The sequence below is a fragment of the Mustela nivalis genome (assembly GCF_964662115.1).
Source record: "Mustela nivalis genome assembly, chromosome: 5".
In the NCBI taxonomy this organism is placed as follows: Eukaryota; Metazoa; Chordata; class Mammalia; order Carnivora; family Mustelidae; genus Mustela; species Mustela nivalis.
Genome location: NC_139024.1, coordinates 151559373 through 151577081, shown reverse-complemented (window position 1 = coordinate 151577081; position 17709 = coordinate 151559373).

Here is a 17709-nt window from a genome sequence, read left to right as displayed (position 1 = left end):
AGATACGTATGAGAGAGCCACTATTCTCCAGGACTTTCCAATTAGAATAAACATAGGATTCCCCAGAACCACTGGGATGTCTGAATATGAGAAACGCCTGAAGAAATGGACAAGAAATGGACAAGTAAAATTTATAGAGTGAAATGTACCATCAATGAGTACAATTCCAATACAATTCCAATGGCTTCTGACAGACATAGACACCTGGGATTCAAAGGACCAAGAACTTTCTGGCACGTGGGAAGGAAAGTGTGGGTTATCAAGAAAGATGTTTCAATAAGGTTTTTAAGACCGAGGATTTCAGTAGCTGGTTAGAGGGAGGGAGGTATGGGGAGGCACTGGTTGGGAAGCAAGGATGCCTCTGGCTGGGGGTCCTGGGCTGTAAAGATCCAGGTTGGAATTAAGCTAGAACAGAAAATGAGAGGCGAACAAGATTGTGTGCAATGCTCTTACCAGCAAGTGGTTGAAAAGCTGACTCTGATCTAGGATGAGGCATTATATCAGATCATGTAATATATCACGTCATATCATCATATCAAATCATGTCACCGGAACGGCAGAGGTAGAGCCAACATGGGAGTCACTTGCTTCAGGAGCTTGGGGATGTGTTAAGGACCCAGGTTCTTTCCATGTCTGGGCTCTCCGTCCTGGGGGTTGGCTTATTTCCAGGAATCAGAGCCAAACATGTGACATCCAAAGACAGACTTTGCCTCTCCCTGACACTCTCTGATAAGCAAGGAAATCTTTTCCAGAGGCTTCCAACACACTTCTGCTCACACCTCCCTGGCCAAGCTGAGTTCCCAGTGCATCGCAAAATGATTATTCTTAGACCAATCAGGGCCCCCCTCTTCTCCTGAGATGTGTCCCTACGTGTGGGCTAAGTGGGACATCTGCATGAGACAAGGATTCTATTAGAATAAAGGAAGGAGGAAAAGATGGAATTTGGATGGAAACCAGTCATATCCAGTATGGGGACCAATACTTGTCACATGCCTTCTATGTATAGGCGTGGGACCTGCTCTATATTTCAGTTTAACCCAGGTGTGGACCTAGATCATGAAGAGCTTTTGCAAGGGCAAGGCTGAGATCCTGGACAGCAGTCCACAGACAGGAAATGGCTTACGGGGTTTTGAGCAGGGAAATGATTTAATCAGAGTACGCTATTTAGAGACGGAGAAGAATTTGTGAAGATGGAGAAAATGCCATGTACCCAAATGCTGTATAGCTACTTGTCAAAAATACGAAGTCTAACTTTCATGTGCTTTCTTTATTCCCCATTTCAAGGAGCTCCCCACCCCCTGCATCCTTCCGTCTGGAACGTGGTCCGCTCAACCATGCACCTCCCGCCTTCCCGTCCTGTGAAGCAGATCCCGGGGGCATATAGGAAGGAATGGAGTCATAACCAGTGAAGTCCCATGCTACTCTGTTGGGCACTATTTCCCAGCAAAACCCGTACCTTTCTGTGCCTTGGGCATAGAGTCTGGTTCCGAGATTCTGCTTTTATCCCCTTCACGGTATATTCAGCTCCCCTGAGTTCAGCCCCCGCGTCCCTCTGCAATTTCTGAGCTCAGTTCTTCCAATGGTGTCATTCGCTCTGGTTCTCGTCATCCCCTACTTCCACTCTTGCTCTTAAGACTTTCTCAGGGACGCCCTGCGGTCCTACCATGGAAGGTCTACCCTCCTTTTCGTTTGGGGTTTTCTGTATGCCATTTTGCCACTGCATCGGAACACACAACATCCTTGCTCCCCTGCACCAGAGGGAGTGAAGCTATTGAAATGTATTCTTACTTCTATTTGAGAGCACGAGCTGGGGGGTGGTGTGCAGAGGGAGAGGGAGAGGCAGACTCCGCGCTGAGCACAGCTGTCTCACGACCCTGCGATCACGATGCCAGCCGAACTCAAGGGGTCAGACGCTTAACCAAGGGGACCGGCCAGGTGCCCCAATATTTTTATCTTAGTACCGCCAGACTTTAAAAGGGTCCAAAATAAATAAAATTTAGAGCTCAGGTCACCAAAGATGCTCAAATATTAACAGACAGAAAAGTCCTCAAGCAATGAGGTTGGTAACTCGTCTTTGAGGTGGCGAGTAGCTGTTCAAATAATATTTTAGAAGTTATTTTGCAAATAACATTCTCATTTGCAGTCCAAGCTTTGTCAGTTACAGCTCCCTTACATCTAGAGACACATGGGAGAGGTCCTGTCTGTCATGCATTCTCTCTCTCTCGGAGCTCCGGCCCTGGGCCAGTCTCCAGTGGGAACTCACAGGTGACGCCTTCCCTCAGGGAGGAAGGACACAGGGAGTGAAAGCCAATGCCAGGCCCAACAGAAACCCTGTTTTCTCCTCTTCCATGTCTCCTAAGCAAACCCATAGGCACTTGTATGCGTGTTAGTAGCACTGTAAGTAGAAGCATGAGGAGAAGGTTCACAGTGTTTCCACGGGGCCACATTCTGGGAGACTGGGAATGAGTGAGGGCCATGGAAGAGAGGTGGGTCAGTGAAACAGAAGCTTAATGAGGAAACTGGGTGCTTTTCCCAGTCAAGGTCTGACTTTAGGATTTGCAAATGTAGGTTAACTCTGAACACCGCCCCCCCACCATCTCCCTCTCCAACTCCTCATCAGCCTTTGGCCAGCCAACCAGCAACAGACGGAGCAGGAGGGGCTCTGTTTCGAAGAAGGATGGTCCCACACAGGGCCACAGCCCTCGTATTAGGGTTCTGAAGAGATTCCCCCTGGGGGAATATGCGACCTGGGAAAAGTAGGTTTGTTGCGTTCCCAAGATGGGCCTGTCCTGATGGCACACAGTCTAGAAAGGGAAACCCCAAGAGTCAAACCCATTGTTCCAAACCAAAAGGCACAGAAGTTCCAGGAGTAAGAACCGAACACTCTACTTGTAACTACTCCATTAGGAACAGACTGGCCTTTCTAGGGCACATCTGAGGCCCTGCACATGTCTGCTTACATCATCTATATGAAAGGAAAAAGTAGGTAGGATTTCCAGCGATCGGCTCCGCTCCCAGGGTAAGGGACACCCTGTACTGAGCGCTAAGTGTTCTTCACCAGCCTTTCCTCTAAATGCCTCTAGCATGTCTTCCCAGTATTGAACAAACACCCATTCTGCCCGTGTCACGGATTTTGTCAATACAAACCGAAAATGTGTGGCTTTTTTTTTTTTTTTTTTTACCTTCCCTAACAGCGTTCTTAATTAACCTGCTGGTAGAGTCAACAGCACAGTTCACGGTTTGCTGTGTGCCCTCCAGCCACTCTAGAGTCAAGACGCTCTTTAAGAAGTACAGAACACTTGCCCCAGGTTGTTTTGTTTTTCCAGAAAGAAAGAAAGAAAGCAGTGGGGGGGGGGGGATTCCTTACAACCACAGTGAATTTGACTTAATTGCTCAAACTTCCTTCTGATTGTTTTGCCCTGAGTAACAGCCCTTCCTTAACTAATAACTTTAATTAGAGCAACCACTACTTATAAAAGTGCACCTTTTCTCTGGACTTGCTCTGTTCCTGCAGACTTCTGATTATGAAACGGGGGACCGGCTTCACGTTCCTGGGTTCTCAGTAGATGGGATACGGGGTCCCATTATGCTACCTGTGGTGTGTTAGCCTGTCGTGGCTGAAATCGGTCTGCTGGATTTGGTCTCTGAGGTTTGTCTGAGCCACTGGGGTGAGTGTGAAGCACACCGAGGATCCTGATTCTCAGGAAACTCATCTTTAGAAAATAACAAAGTTGAGGACATTGTGTACCATCTTTACAATGAGTGTCGATTTCCCAACAGAATCCAAAGCCCTCTTTTCATCTCAAGAAGTTTACCAGGATGGTGATGTTATTGTAAAAAAACAAAAAAAGAAAACAAACCCAACCAGCTGTTTAACTCAAAGGCACCAAAACACACCCAACACAAGCCTGTTCTCTGGCTCTGTACCCACAACATCTCATCTGACGGTGAAGGAAATGAACTTCTGTGTTCCGGGCTATGATACAGGATTCTTGTTACTGGCTGGTTCTCGGGCAAAGGCTCAGTAACAACGAGAAACTACTTAAATGGTCTATTTCAGCTGCGTGATTGCCAGGTGAGGATGGTCTCGTGTTTGATGACACATATTCAGTGGTTGATTGTGCAAGAAATGGTGATGTTTTTCCAGTTTGTTTTTGCCTCCTGATGCACCAACCCAGCTCTCGTGTCCCCGAGCTGCCCTGCAAAGCTGACCTTTCTCTTGAAAATCACTTGGGAGTCTCCCACAGGCCCTCCCACTCTTCTGTAATGCTGTGGCAGGGGGAGGGCGGGTGCTTCTCACCCCCAGCCCAGCCCCCACCTCCCTCACTTTGTATCCAAATCGGGAGCAGTGGGAAGGGCGGTTTACAGCATGTGGCTGCCATATGTGGAGGGCTGATGGGTGGGTGGGTGGTGGTGCACTTCCCATCCTTTCTGTCATGATGATGGACAGCCCCTCTGCCCACACACCACAAGACTTCCCCACAGCCTCAGCTGAAAAGCTGGATCCTGGCATCTGAGTTCCAACCAGTGACTGTATCTCCTTAACGAGATGCTGACCGACCGAAGTTTCACTTCTCAGAGTTCTTTCCCGGTCTCTCCTTTTATGACTCCCTTTCTCTTACTCTGGTTTATCATTTATAGAGACATATAACGGTAAATGGGTGCCTGGTTAGTCAGGATTGTTCGTGTTAATTTTTAAGTGAAAGCAGGTAATTATTTAAAAATTTGCCAGCCACTTCTCTATCGTAGAGATGGCAAGTCCTCTTGGGGGTCCCCTTGCTCTGAGAATAAGTTGACTGGAAATGGGTAAGTCTGCACATAAGTCTCTGGGGGGTCGAAGTAGACTGACCGAGATCTGCTAGCAGGGAAAAAACACCAAGGGTCACTCACCATGATGGCAAAGGAAAGGTCTGGAAAGGTCACCCCAACCCCACCATCAGGGAGTGGTGAAGAGGTGGTTCTGGTCTTGGGGGTGGGGGGACAAGGTGGGTGTCCGAGGAAATGCAAGTCAAGACCTGTGGACCTTGACAGTGTGTTCATCATCCTGCCTCAAAGACCCACTCAGCACAAAGATCCAGGCCAGCACAGGAGAGGATGGGGGGGCACTGAGGTGTGACTCTTCAGGTCTACAGTGAAACATGGACAGAGCCAAAGCAAACACAGTGGGCTACCTACTGGACTGGTCATCCACAGCAGTTCTCTCTCCAAAAGGGGTTCATTTCCAGAACTGAGTAATCTGGATCATGTACACAGAAGGATTGCATAGCCTGTCAAGTTCTGGGGACCCAAGCTAGATTTAATGTAAAAGACAAAGGTTGAGGCTTCGTAGGTACCCAAGGTGGGACTCCCATCATTCAGGCTTGTTTAGCCTGAGTTCTCATTTTGCAGAGAAAAACTGATCACCTGCCAATCCGCATCACCCCAGCACAAAAGCAATTAACGGGCAGAATGTGCAGAGGAGACACAGAGCTGACGGCTGCCCTAGGGTCGTTTCCATGGTCATAAAGTTGTAACTCTCCCTAAATGCAGTATGGTTTGCTTCAGACTCTCTGAGATTCAGGAGGGTGCCAAGTTTAGCTCTGGAATTTACAGACGACTGAATTTTCCAGTTTTACACATTGGTACAGATGTTATTGGGTTTCCTCTAGTCACTAGGATGGCCTAGGTGTTTGTTGATAAGGTAACTACAGACGCGAACCTCTTATTTTTCACCTCAGTCCTGGAGCTCTGGTCCTTTATACATAACTGCCTAGATAATCACGCTTAAACCCTAACATGTACCTTGAGCGCCACCCAACCATCCCCCCCCGCACCCCAAGTAAACTCCATTCCTCCTCCTGAATTCTCTGTTTGGAGAGCAGCACCCGCCAGCCTTCCCCTTCGGCCATACAAAGTCCCACACATTCCAGCCCCTCAAAAGCGCCTCTATTTCCTCTTTTCCATTCCCACTGCTGCTGTGGGTCCTAGTCGGATCTAGCCATCTTCCACCTGCACTGCGGTAATGTCTAACTGGTCCCCTGGGGTCTGACCCCATTCCAGATCTTTTCCCGTACTGCCACCAAAGCGGTTTTTCACAAACCCAAGTCAGAGGGGGTTATTCTTTCCATGGCTCTGTAATCCGTTAAGATAAGCTCCAAACCCCTTGGCGGGCCCCCATGACCCGCCTCCCACTGTATTCCATCGAAGTCTTCTACTGCGCGGTCCCCAGCCTCCCCTTTACTGTCCACCCAAGACGCCACGTCCTGCCACTCCAAGCTCTCAGGGGTGGCCGGCCACCTCTTTTTCATGGCCCTGTTCTCTCACCGTGAGTTCCCCCCAACCTGGGAATGTTGGTCTACCTTTTAGCCTGGTGGCCACTTCCATCTTTAAAGACTCACTTCAGCCGCCGTCATCTCTCTGCAGTTTTTCTAACCTCTCAGTCCCCCCGGGGGGGGGGGGGGAGAGATGGACGCTCCACCTCGTGCGTCCTGACTAAGCCTATGTAGACATCTGTCGTGGCACCTCTAACACTGTGGGCAACTACTATTCGTTCCGTGTGTCTCTCCTCAGGGTGCTGGGGACAATTTGATGGTAAAGAGTCTGTCTTAGTTACCACTGATTTTGCAGGACCCAGCACAGTTCCTGGCATACAGTAGGCACTTGGAAATGTTTTCAAAAAGGAGAAAGGAAGGAAGGAAGCGGGGGGGTGGGGGGAGAAAAACATAATGTCACAATATAACACCGTTCCACTTCTTTCATTTCCAGAAAAAAGACATGTGGTAAAACTTTGACTGCTATTTTTATAATACACTGAAGCTAATTGCCCAAGGCCGTTCAGGAATTCAAATAATAGTGTGAGAAAAGATAAATATTATTCATTTTCATATTGTACGTGTGGCCATTGGTGGGATACCTCAATCTTTTTGTTTTTGTTTTGTTTTGTTTTATTTTGTTTGAGCGAGAGAGAGAGAGACTCTCACATAGGCTTCATGCTCAGTGTGGAGCCCGATGTAAGGCTTGATCTCATGACCCTGAGATCTTGACCTGAGCCAGAATCAAGAGTGGGATACTCAACTGACTGGGCCACCCAAGTGCGTTGAGCTACCTCAATCTTAAGATTTAATATTAATCTTAGTGACTATAGTGGACATTGGTCGTATGTTTGGCTGTCCGGATGCCCTTCCTATGTTTGGAGAATTGCCCTGTGTAGAAGTCTCTTGGGGAGGCAGAGCGCTTGACTGTCCACAGTAGCTGCAGGGATGGGCTTCCCATATTCTCAGCATCTGTTCCAGCCAGGGCGCAGACTTACATGTGCACAGGGCCCGCTCATTACATGTGCCCATAAGGATAGGGAGCTGCTCACAGTAAGTAGACTGTGGTATGGAAACAAGAGGATGATCCTGGAGGCAGAGGAAGGGGGTCTGGAGCAGTGTTTCCATTGGCTTGGTCTGCTGACAGACGGTAGCCAAGGGTCTGAGCTATTACTTCCCTCTGTTTCTGTCCAATTCCCAAATTTGGTCCTCCAGCTGTCCTAGTGGTTCTTTGAGCCAACTCATCTTCTCAGTAAATTCCTTTTCTGCTTCTAGTCTTTTCTGTTGCAACTAACAAGCCCCAAACATCCATAACTCTTTGGTGATTCATTGAACTTCTGGCTTCAAGGATTTGGGTCTACCAGTTGCATGATTTATATGAGTCTGGCTGATAAAATATCTCATCCACTGGTGAGTCAATGGTTAATTCATTCCATGTTATTAGAGAGATTTTTCCAGGCAGACTGTTTTCCAGAAAAGCATCCATGGGGCAGTTTTTCTTGCCCTAAATCACACTCCTTTGTGTTAGCACAGTGCCTGGCATATATTAAGCTCTTAATAGATACTTGGTGAAGGAACTAGTGAGTGATCATTTCAAATCCAGAAGACTCATTTTGCTATATCAAATTTGGTACTATTAAGGTAAAACCCTACAGAAAGAAGCAGCAAAGATGGTCTTTTTTTTTTTTTTTTTTTTAAGGTTTTCTTATTTTTGAGAGAGAGAGAGATAGAGAGAGCACAAGCCGGGGGAGAGGCAGCAGGAGAGGGAGAAACAGACTCCCCACTGAGCTAGGAGCCTGACATGGGGCTCGATCCCAGGACCTAGAGATCATGACCTGAGCCAAAGGCAGACGCCCAACCGACTGAGCCACCCCAGCGCCCCATGGTCTTTAAAGAGCATCTTTCCAGGGCACCTGGGTGGCTCAGTCAGTCAAGCGTCCAACTCTTGATTTAGGCTCAGGTTGTGATCTTGGGATCATGAGGTTGAGCCCCGCATTGGGCTCTGTGCTTGGCAGAGTCTGCTTCTCTCCCTCTCCCCATGTGCTATCGCGCGCGCTCTCTCTCTCAAAGAAATAAATCTTTTAAAAAAGAACCTTTTCCCACATGTGATTTGATGATGAGCCCACTCAAGAGTAGTACCTAGAGACACACTAGCAACTGGTTCGGTTCCGCAAACGGTTATTGATCCTCCCGGATCCTCTCCTGGAGCTGTTCTAGACGTTCCTGTCTCTAGAGCTTTATCTCAAGAGATGAATCCCAGGGGCACCTGGGTGGCTCAGTAGGTTAAGGGGCTGCCTTTGCCTCAGGTCATGATCCCAGGGTTCTGGGATCGAGCCCCAACCGTGGGGCTCCCTACGCAGCGGGCAGCCTGCTTCTCCCTCTCCCGCTGCAGCTCCCCCTGCTTCTGCACACTCTCTCTGTCAAATAAATAAATAAAATATTCTTTAAAAAAAGAGATTAATCCCAAAATGAATCTCTGTGACCCTTGCTTTCCTCTTTAGCAAAATGGAAATGACAATCCTTCCTATCCTTCCTCAGAGGGTTGTTACTAAGATCAAAATGGTATTGATGCTCATTTCTTTGTGCCTTTACCATTGCTGTTTATATTCTCAGCACCCCCTCCTAAATTTAGTTCAAAAAACCCTCACGAGTCCTCAGTCTCTCATGCTTCATCTCCCGTTCTGATTTGAGAAGCAAACTGAGGGTTTTGGAGGGGAGCGGGGTGGGGGATTGGGGTGAGCCTGGTGGTGGGTATTGAGGAGGGCACGGATTGCACAGAGCACTGGGTGTGGTGCCTAAACAATGAATCTTGGAACACTGAAAAAATCAAATCAAATAAAAACAACAAAAACCCTCGTGAGCCCGGTCTCTGCTCCACCACTGAATAAGTCACCGTGACACAAAGTTGAGGAAGGGGTGCTCTGCTCTCAAGGAGTTTACGGTGTAGTCAAGGAGAGGGATGGACCAGAACCCCAGGAAACACGGTGATGGCGGCAGACACGGGCACTGCTGAGGAAGTACGAGGAGGGGTTAGGGCAAAAGGATGGAGAGATGGCAAATGCGAAAGGTCTCCTGGAGGGGTTCTTGAGGGAAGTCTCTGCGACGGAAAGCTGGGGAAGGAGAAAGGAATGGACGTGCAAGAAAAAGGAACTACAGGGCAGAGGTGAACATGGAAGCCACGTGTGTAGGGGGAGATGAGTCAGATCATGGTGGCCACGTAGGTCGGAAAGCGGCTTGGGACTAGGTGATAGGGAGCCTCTAGAGGGTTGTAAACAGGTAGCTATTGTTATTTATTTATTTAGAGCAAGTGTGAGTGGGGGTGGAGGGGGAGGGGAGAGAGAGAGGGAATCTCAGCAGGCCCCACACTCAGCAGGGAGCCCGACGCGGGGCTCACACTGGTGACCCTGAGATCATGACCTGAGCTGAAGGCTGATGACCGACTGGGCCACCCAGGTGCCCTCAAGCAGGGTTTAGAAGACATTAAACATGTTATGGGAAGTCCTGAACCTCAGGGTTCACCTTTGTCTGCTTCCTAAACACCGCCACGGTACAAAGGGTTGAGCCGATGAGGATAACCGGTCCCTTGGCACACACAGTCCCCGCCCCGCCATCTTCACATGGGTTGGAGTCACTGCCCGTCAGACACGGTGCCCAGCACTGGGGTATGACATCATGATTCCAGACCACCTTGGATCCTTATTCAAAGAGCACATGAGTCATGGAAGGGCTTCTAGAATCTTCCGCGGTCAGGAAGCATTGTTGACCTGGTGTGAATTACTCACCTTTCTGGAATTCCTCAGATATCTGACCTTTTCCAGATAATCCTATTCGGCTGTTCAAAGGAAACTTTACCTAAGCTTTCTCTTCTTATTTCCACCCGACAGCCTACGTACATCTAAATCAAATAGGGGGAAAGGAGCGAAGAGGTATTAGGGGTAAACCCGTGATCGCACTGGCCTAAAATGTCGGGGGTGGCTGCCCCATTCTGCCGTATGGAAATGAGACCAGACGGCCGTGGCACTGGGATTCAGACCCCCAACACATCTAATCTCACCCTGGGTTCACGGGTGGGGCCAGCAGGAAGACTGTCTAAACGTGGAGTGTAGAGATTCAGACACGCTGGCCCCGTTCCCAGGAGGCCAGGTCAGGATGAGAATCAATATTTCAGTAACTCAGGGTTAGGAAACGCCCGTATCAAATCTTGTCCATTAAGGAAACAAACGCTAAACCCACAGACCTTCCGTATGTTGCACGGGCTGATAGGGATGAAGTGTTTGACTCGTCTGGAGGAACGGACCCCGCTATTCTTGTACTTTCTTGACAAGCAGAGGTTGTATTGAAAATTCTCAGAATGAGACCGAGGTTGCTTAAAGCCGCTGATAAGCAGCTTTTTGGGGTAAAGGGGAGACAGGGCAGGGCTCTAAATACGGTCGGATAGTCCTGTGTTATTTGGAAAATAAAGGTCACAGAAATCAAAAGAGGTAGAATTTGGCTTGGGTATGCAGTGGCCTTTGCTCAGATTTGACAGACCTCCCCTGGGGACCCCCTTCCTGCCCCAAACATTTGGAAAATCCAGGCAACCAACAGATAGTCCCAGCCAATTGGTACCTTTCCTGTTTGTACCAAAGGAAAAGCGTTGGACACACAGAATGATTAATATCAGCTCTCACACTGGGACATGCATCTGCAGGTCTAAGCGGGGGGATTCCACATTTACCCCTCTCCCCCTCAAAAATAATGAATGAAAGCAACTGTATCTAGAGAAGGGGTTTTCCTCCAGGAGACATTATGTCTCTCGTGTCCTAGGGCACACTCATTTCCTGTACCCACGCGGGCTTTTCCTAGGGCACGCCGTGGTCTAGCACTTCCAGGTGTCCATGAAAGAGAAGAAAAGTGAACCAAAGGGTGGGGGTTGCAGGGAAGGGGGGAGTGGGGTGTGGGATGTGGGGTGTGGACAAGTGCAGCTTCTCAAAGATCTAATTGCAACTCTGACAAGCGTCAGATCAAAGGAGTCTCTCCTTGGCTCTTTGATCTCTTGATAACGACATTTAGCACCCTCCCCTGGCTGTGCCTGGGGCAGTCAGCCCTCCCTTCCCTTCTCACTCCCTCATCTTTTTCTAGTTTAAATAATTCGACGGCTAAACATTTTCAAAGGGGTGGAAATGAGCAAGCGCTTGAAGATCCAACTCGTTTGCTAGATTTGGGAAAGCCTCGTTGCCGTACCAACGCCAGATTGGAGAATAATAAAAAGCACCTCAGAATCCTAGAAAAGGATGGTTATCACTTTTAACCCCTTCTCTGACTCCCCGCTGGGCAGCCAGTGCACAGAAATGGGGCGATGATCACGCCCTCACCTCCAGCGGTGCCTGGTGGGGCAGGAAGGGCAAGAGGTGGCCCCCGGTCCTTCTGCTATTAGAGGCAAGAATCTGAGTGGATCCCCAGCACGTCAGTCCTTGCTCCTCCTTTCTCCCCCAAATCCCCAAGACAAGTAGCAGGGCCTCCCCCGTTGGGCCCCACATCCTCCAGCATCTTCCGGTGCTGGGTGCCCTCACCACTTGCACCCAGCACGTGCGGCTCAGAAGCAGCCTTTATTCTTAGGTCATGATCTTAGGGTTGTGAGATCGAGTCCCAGGTCAGGCTCCACGCTCATCAAGGAGCCTGCTTCAGACTCTCTCTCCCTTTCCCTCGGCCCCTCCCCACTGCCTGCGCCCTCTCACTCTCTCTCAAAGCAATCGATAATTTTTTTTTTTTTAAATGGCCTTTATTGAAACATTAGGGAGGGAGGAGAAAAGCTGTACCATGGAACTTGCTCCTACCAGGAGATAATCCTAGGCTGCCAGGTTTAGCAAATAAAAATAGAAGACAACCAGTTAAATCTAAATTTCAGATCAATGATGAATTAATTTTTTTTTTTTTTTAGCACGAGTATATCCTAAATATTGCATGGGACACATTAATAGTAACTAAAAAATTATTCCTTTACCTGAAATTCAAATTTAACGAAATGCCCTGTTTTTTAACTGGTAACCCTGCTAGAGTCCTTCTGCCAAGAAGCCTTGCTAGAGCACCTTGGCGTAGGCTGGCCTCAGAGTACAACAAAACTGATTTTTTGCCCCAGCCTGATACCTTCTCGTGATTGTGTTCAGGAGGCGGGAGAAAGAAAAGGGGCTAGTGTTTGCTGAGCCCTGTGTACTCTGCGCCCCATATGATCCCCTGGACATCCCCAGAGGATAGGGACTGTAATTCCCCTTTCACTCTGATGGAACTAAAGCTCACGAGGGTCAAGGGGTTTGTCAGCTCAAAGGACTACAGTCAGGATTCTATCCCAGGCGTCCCTAACTTCAGATCCGTGATCTGTCTCTAATTGCCACAGTCTCCTTCTCTCTCCGCAATAAGGCACCACAGACCCTGAGGCTAATGGACTTGTTTCAACATAAACAGGCCTTTTTTCATTCCAAAGATATCTTTTCACGTTAATCTAAAGTTCTAGATCTTATCCTCTAGAACTCTGTGTCCTGGCCTTCGAAACTGAGGGGTGTGGGAAACCCCACAGAAGAGAGAGAAATTGATCTGAAGGAGGGTCCTAGGTGCTTAAGTGAATGGAAGACAGGGTCCCCTGTGATTTTCCTCACTCCGGGGAGCCTGTGTAAGCTGAATTCCAGCTAGGATGCACGCATATTGTGAAGCCCTGACTTCCTCGTTCCTGAGGGCAGTAGTTCTCAAATTTAAGGGGGCCTCAGAATGAACAGGGACGGCTTATAAAACACTCATTCCAGGGTCCAGCCCCCAGAGTTGCTGCCTCAGTAGGTCCAGGGGGAGGCCCAGGAATTGACATATCTGACACGCTTGCAGGTAACTCCGATGCCCTTCGTCTGCTGGGGGGCGGCGGGGGGAGGGGGTAGGTCTTCCTTTGAAAACCACTGCTCTAGGACAAAAATAAGACAGGTAGCCTGCACCCTTCACAAGTGTACATTACGTCACTTCGCTTCTATGTTAAGACCTACATTCCTCCCTGCTTTCACTAACTGGAAGAAGCCCTAAGAGGATTTTCGCTTTTATGCAAAAAAGGCAAAACGTGAAAATTGTGTTCAGCATGTGTTTTGCAGCGAGCCCTCCTAGGGGAAGTGCACCCGGAGAGGTGACAGTGTCCCCGCGGAGCTCCTTACCCAGAGAACCATACTCAGCATCAGACCCCCAGAGCTCTGCTCCATGTCTCCCAGCGCCCGTGTTTTATCTCGGTTTACTCTCGGCGTCCTAAGGCATCAGAAAAGCCCAACAGGTGGAGGTCTGCGAATGCTCAAAAAACAAACTCTTTTCCTTATAAATTAATGGCAATTGCTTCTTTGTTTTACACCGTTTTCAGCTTATAAAAGGTTTCACGGGAATGGTCTACTTTTGAATAGTGGGGGCAACCTGGGTATGGTATTTGCACTGAAGTCCGTGTCCATGTTGGAATTCAAGGCTATTCTACGCCTGTCATTCCCATCTGTTGAAAGTCGCCTACAGTCCTCCCTCCTCCGTGGAGTCTGCACCCACTCCCTCACTCAGTCATTCCCATGGTACGACTCAGGCGCCCACAATCTAGCAGATATTACGTGGAACCTCGGGGTGGACGGAGGAGGTGGACCCAGTTTCTGCCAGCACAAGGGAGAGCATCCTGGAGACAAAGTGACAAAGACGCAATGAGAGGTGTTATCCCAGAAGCAAGCGGAGAAAGGCCGTCACAAGGGAAGAGAGAAGAGGAAAGGAGGCTTCTTGCTGGGCTTAGCCCTTGGGCTGAGTGTGAACTGTTGAAGACGAGGCTGCAGGAAGACAAAGACGGGGGAGGGACAGTCCGTGCAAAGGGAATAGCGTGTGCAAAACTACAGAGGTGGGAACAACAGAGCAAGTTCAAGAGCTGCAAGAAATGTATCATGACTAAGGTATATGGTCAACTTGATGGCAGGAGGAGAGGGAGTGGGGGAGGGGCCCAGCAGGCAGATCACGAGGAGGCGCTTGCGGTCTTTTCTTTTAAGACGATGAGGCAGTGGGCGGACTGTAGGGAAGGGACGCCACTCAGGCCTACGATCTGGTGGGGTCACGGGTGTGAAATGTAGAGGCGGTTGCCCTAGGACTCACTGGAGGTCAAGGGTGTGATTGAGCGTTGGGCTGTCGGAGCTGGATGGAGTAGCAGAGACTGAAGGTCTGAAAACAAAACCTTCATGTCCGCTCCTGTTGGCCTCCACTGCAGAAGGATCCTAGCTAAGTTTGGGGGACTGAGATGCACATATTTCTGTGTGTTTTTATATTCCAAGTAAGTGTGTGCCTTCAACCGAGCATTTCTGTCCCAATAATTACCACCCTTCATACAGCTGCTTTAACTCCCTGCTGATTTTTCAGTTTTACTCTCCTTCTGATCGCCAGACACATTTTTATTCACCCCAAATCATTCTGGAGCTTCCTGGCTAGTAAAGGAGACAAGCAAATGAATGGAGAGGCGGTATTCAGTGTAGGGCACCAAACAGTGGAAACATCTACAAAGACCTGTGCGGCTACAGAGAAAAGAAAGTTCGACCTAGAAACAGCCAATTGTACAGCAATTAATTTTCAAATCGCATTGCAATTAATTTGTGGACTTGAATAGAAAATATCAATTCATTCCTCAATTGAAAATGACTTCCCAGAAGATTACAGATTTTTTTTTCTTTATACAATATCTCGCAGAGCCTCTCTAGCACTGGCACTTGATAAATATATTTTGGTAATTGAGGAGATTAATTAAACTGTTTTAGCCTATTAATTCTCCTAGGCTATCAAAATTCTAAAATAAATAGAATGGCCTTCATTATCCAGCTTCCCTCCCAAAGCTAATATTTTATTTGATTTTTTAAAAAAGATTTTAATTTTTTAATTAAATAATTAAAGAGAGAGAGAGTGTGCACAGTAGGGGGAGCAGCAGGCTCTCCACGGAGAAGGGAGCCTGAAGCGGGACTGGATTCCAGGACCCTGGGATCATGACCTGAGCTGAAGGCGGATGCTTAACCCACTGAGCCACCCAGATGCCCCTTACTTTTTCTTTTTTTCTTTTTTTTTCCCAACGTTGTTTTGCTTGTGGTAAATGAAGGCGAGAGTGTTCCATCAAATTACCAGGTACAGGAACCGGACCTCCCAGGACAACTTGACTTTAAAGGAGCAAATGGGTGATGGCAGCCCTCACGGGAGGGCAAGAACACCAACGTCCAAGACCCGCAGCTCTAGAAGATGAGCACGTTTTCAGAGCGCACCCTCACTCGTGGATGGGGAAGGTGCAGCAGAACAATAAGTCAATATAATCTCTTTAAATAAGGCAAGGTTGGAAAATCATCTGGCAATTTGATGCCAAAGGCCTAACGTGGAAACAAGAGACTTCACACAAAAGGCAAACCCTTCTCTGGGCGTCCTGTGGCCTGTGAGGTCAGTGGCAAGTCCCAAGGACGGCAGCTTTCCCTCTGTTTCCATAGCTGGCCTCTGCTGGGTCACCACGGAAGTGCCTGCAAAGGGTCACTGTCTGCCTTGGCGAGCGGCCTGCAGCTCTGTCCATCGGGAGACTGAGACCCTAAGAACCCTTCCGGAGCGGCCAAGCCTTGACCTCATCACGGGGGCGGGGGGGGGGGGGGGGTGGGGCGCGGAGGGGAACCCTCGCCTTCGCAGCCCAGGAAGGTCGAGATGAAACTAACTAAAATTAACTGTTAAAAAAAGAAGGAAAAGAAATCCGGTGGGATGATTTAGGATTTCCTCTCCTTTTGGCTCCTTGCACTGCATTAATGCACGGTCGGTTGTGTTCCCAATAAAGGAATTCAAGACTGGCTGGCACGGTCTTCGGCGGAGAGAAGGCAGCCTCCAGGCTTCACCTGCAGCTTCGTGAGGACCAGCCGGCCTCCGGGAGGGAACCAGGGCCAGCCACCGGCTGCCCGGGGGCCAGTCCCTTCCTTAGGCTCCTCTCCCTGCAGCCCCCGCCAGTCCCCACGCAGCGAGCATCCTCCTCGGTCACCCGGCCAAGGTCCCGGGTGTGTGTTTCTTAGGGCAGGCGTCCGTGAGCTTCCATCTGCACAGCAAACCGAGGCGCCGGAGGAAGATGTTTGCAGCCAGGGCACCAGAGAAGCGGTCCATTCCGGAATATTACAAAATAAATCGGCTTCATCTTGGCTGCCACCCCTTCCAGCTTCCATCCCCCGCCTTGGATCCCGGGGCCCTGCATCCACCCGGGGCGCCCCCTCACCCCATGGTCAGTTTGCCTTCTGTCTCCACAGCAATCTGCACTTGGAACACCTCAGAAGCCTCTTTCCTTAAAGCCCGTGGTCCATCCAAAGGATCCTTCCTTTTCCCCGCCTTGGGTCTACTTCCAGGCTGTGGACCTGCCTGACTTCCTTTCTCCCAGCATAACCGACGTCCGGTGAGAAGCGCACCGATCAGTAATTCACACTAAAGTGTGAATAGCAACTGCCGCCGCGGACACAGTTCCTTGCCGCGCTCCTCTCTTTTGGAGCTGTAGTTCCAGCTGATGACCAGTTCCTCCAGCCTCCCTTCCCGCCCAGGGTGACCCTGAGTTAGGGAGCCCCACGCCCATGACCGCTGGGGGCCTCTCGGAGAGTGTTCTCCTGACGGAAGGGGACAGGCGCGCCGGACACCGTCTGAAATCCTACCCAGAAACACGCCTGTCCGCGGGAGGTGAGGACACCATGCTGCAGCCGCAAGAGGGAAAAGGCAACAGGACCAGGAAAAGGCACCCACTGCCCGGCGCCCCTCATCTCCCTGTCTGGGCCCTGGGATCCCTCCGCTTGCTGTGTCCTCGCCTGGCCCTGCACCCCACCAAGCTACCACTCAGGCTCCATCCCTTCTAACGATGTTTAAGCGGAGGATGCACTACTGTGAACTGGAGACACACTGTTGCACACCAGACCTCTGGAGCGCGATCGTATTAACTCTGAAACTTTGTCTTGAACAGCGACTCTCCCTCCTCCCTCCCCCTGGGCCAGGCAACTGCCCTTCTCCTGTTACCAGGAGTCTGATGATTTTCCATTCCTCCTGTGAGTGGAATCATGTAGGGGTTGTCCCTCAGGGACCGGCTTATTTCATGTAGCTAAACCACCTTGAGGTCCATCCCCACTGTCACATAGGGTAGGATTTCCTTCTTTCCTTAAAGGCTGAATGGTATCCCACTGTACACACACATTTGAACTTTTAACCAGTTTTAGCCTTTCCCAGTCCTCAACTATGGCCAGGAGCACACCCAGCCTTCCCTATGGTGAAGGGAAGATGGAAAATCCTGGAACTCAGAGACCTTCCCTGGCCTCTCAACTCCTGAATCTTGAGTAGCGCTGCTTTCAGGAACAGTCTGTGATCTCTGCCTTGATGTTCTCTTGGTTCTTTCCCCCTGGTTATCACATAGTCAGGGTTCAAG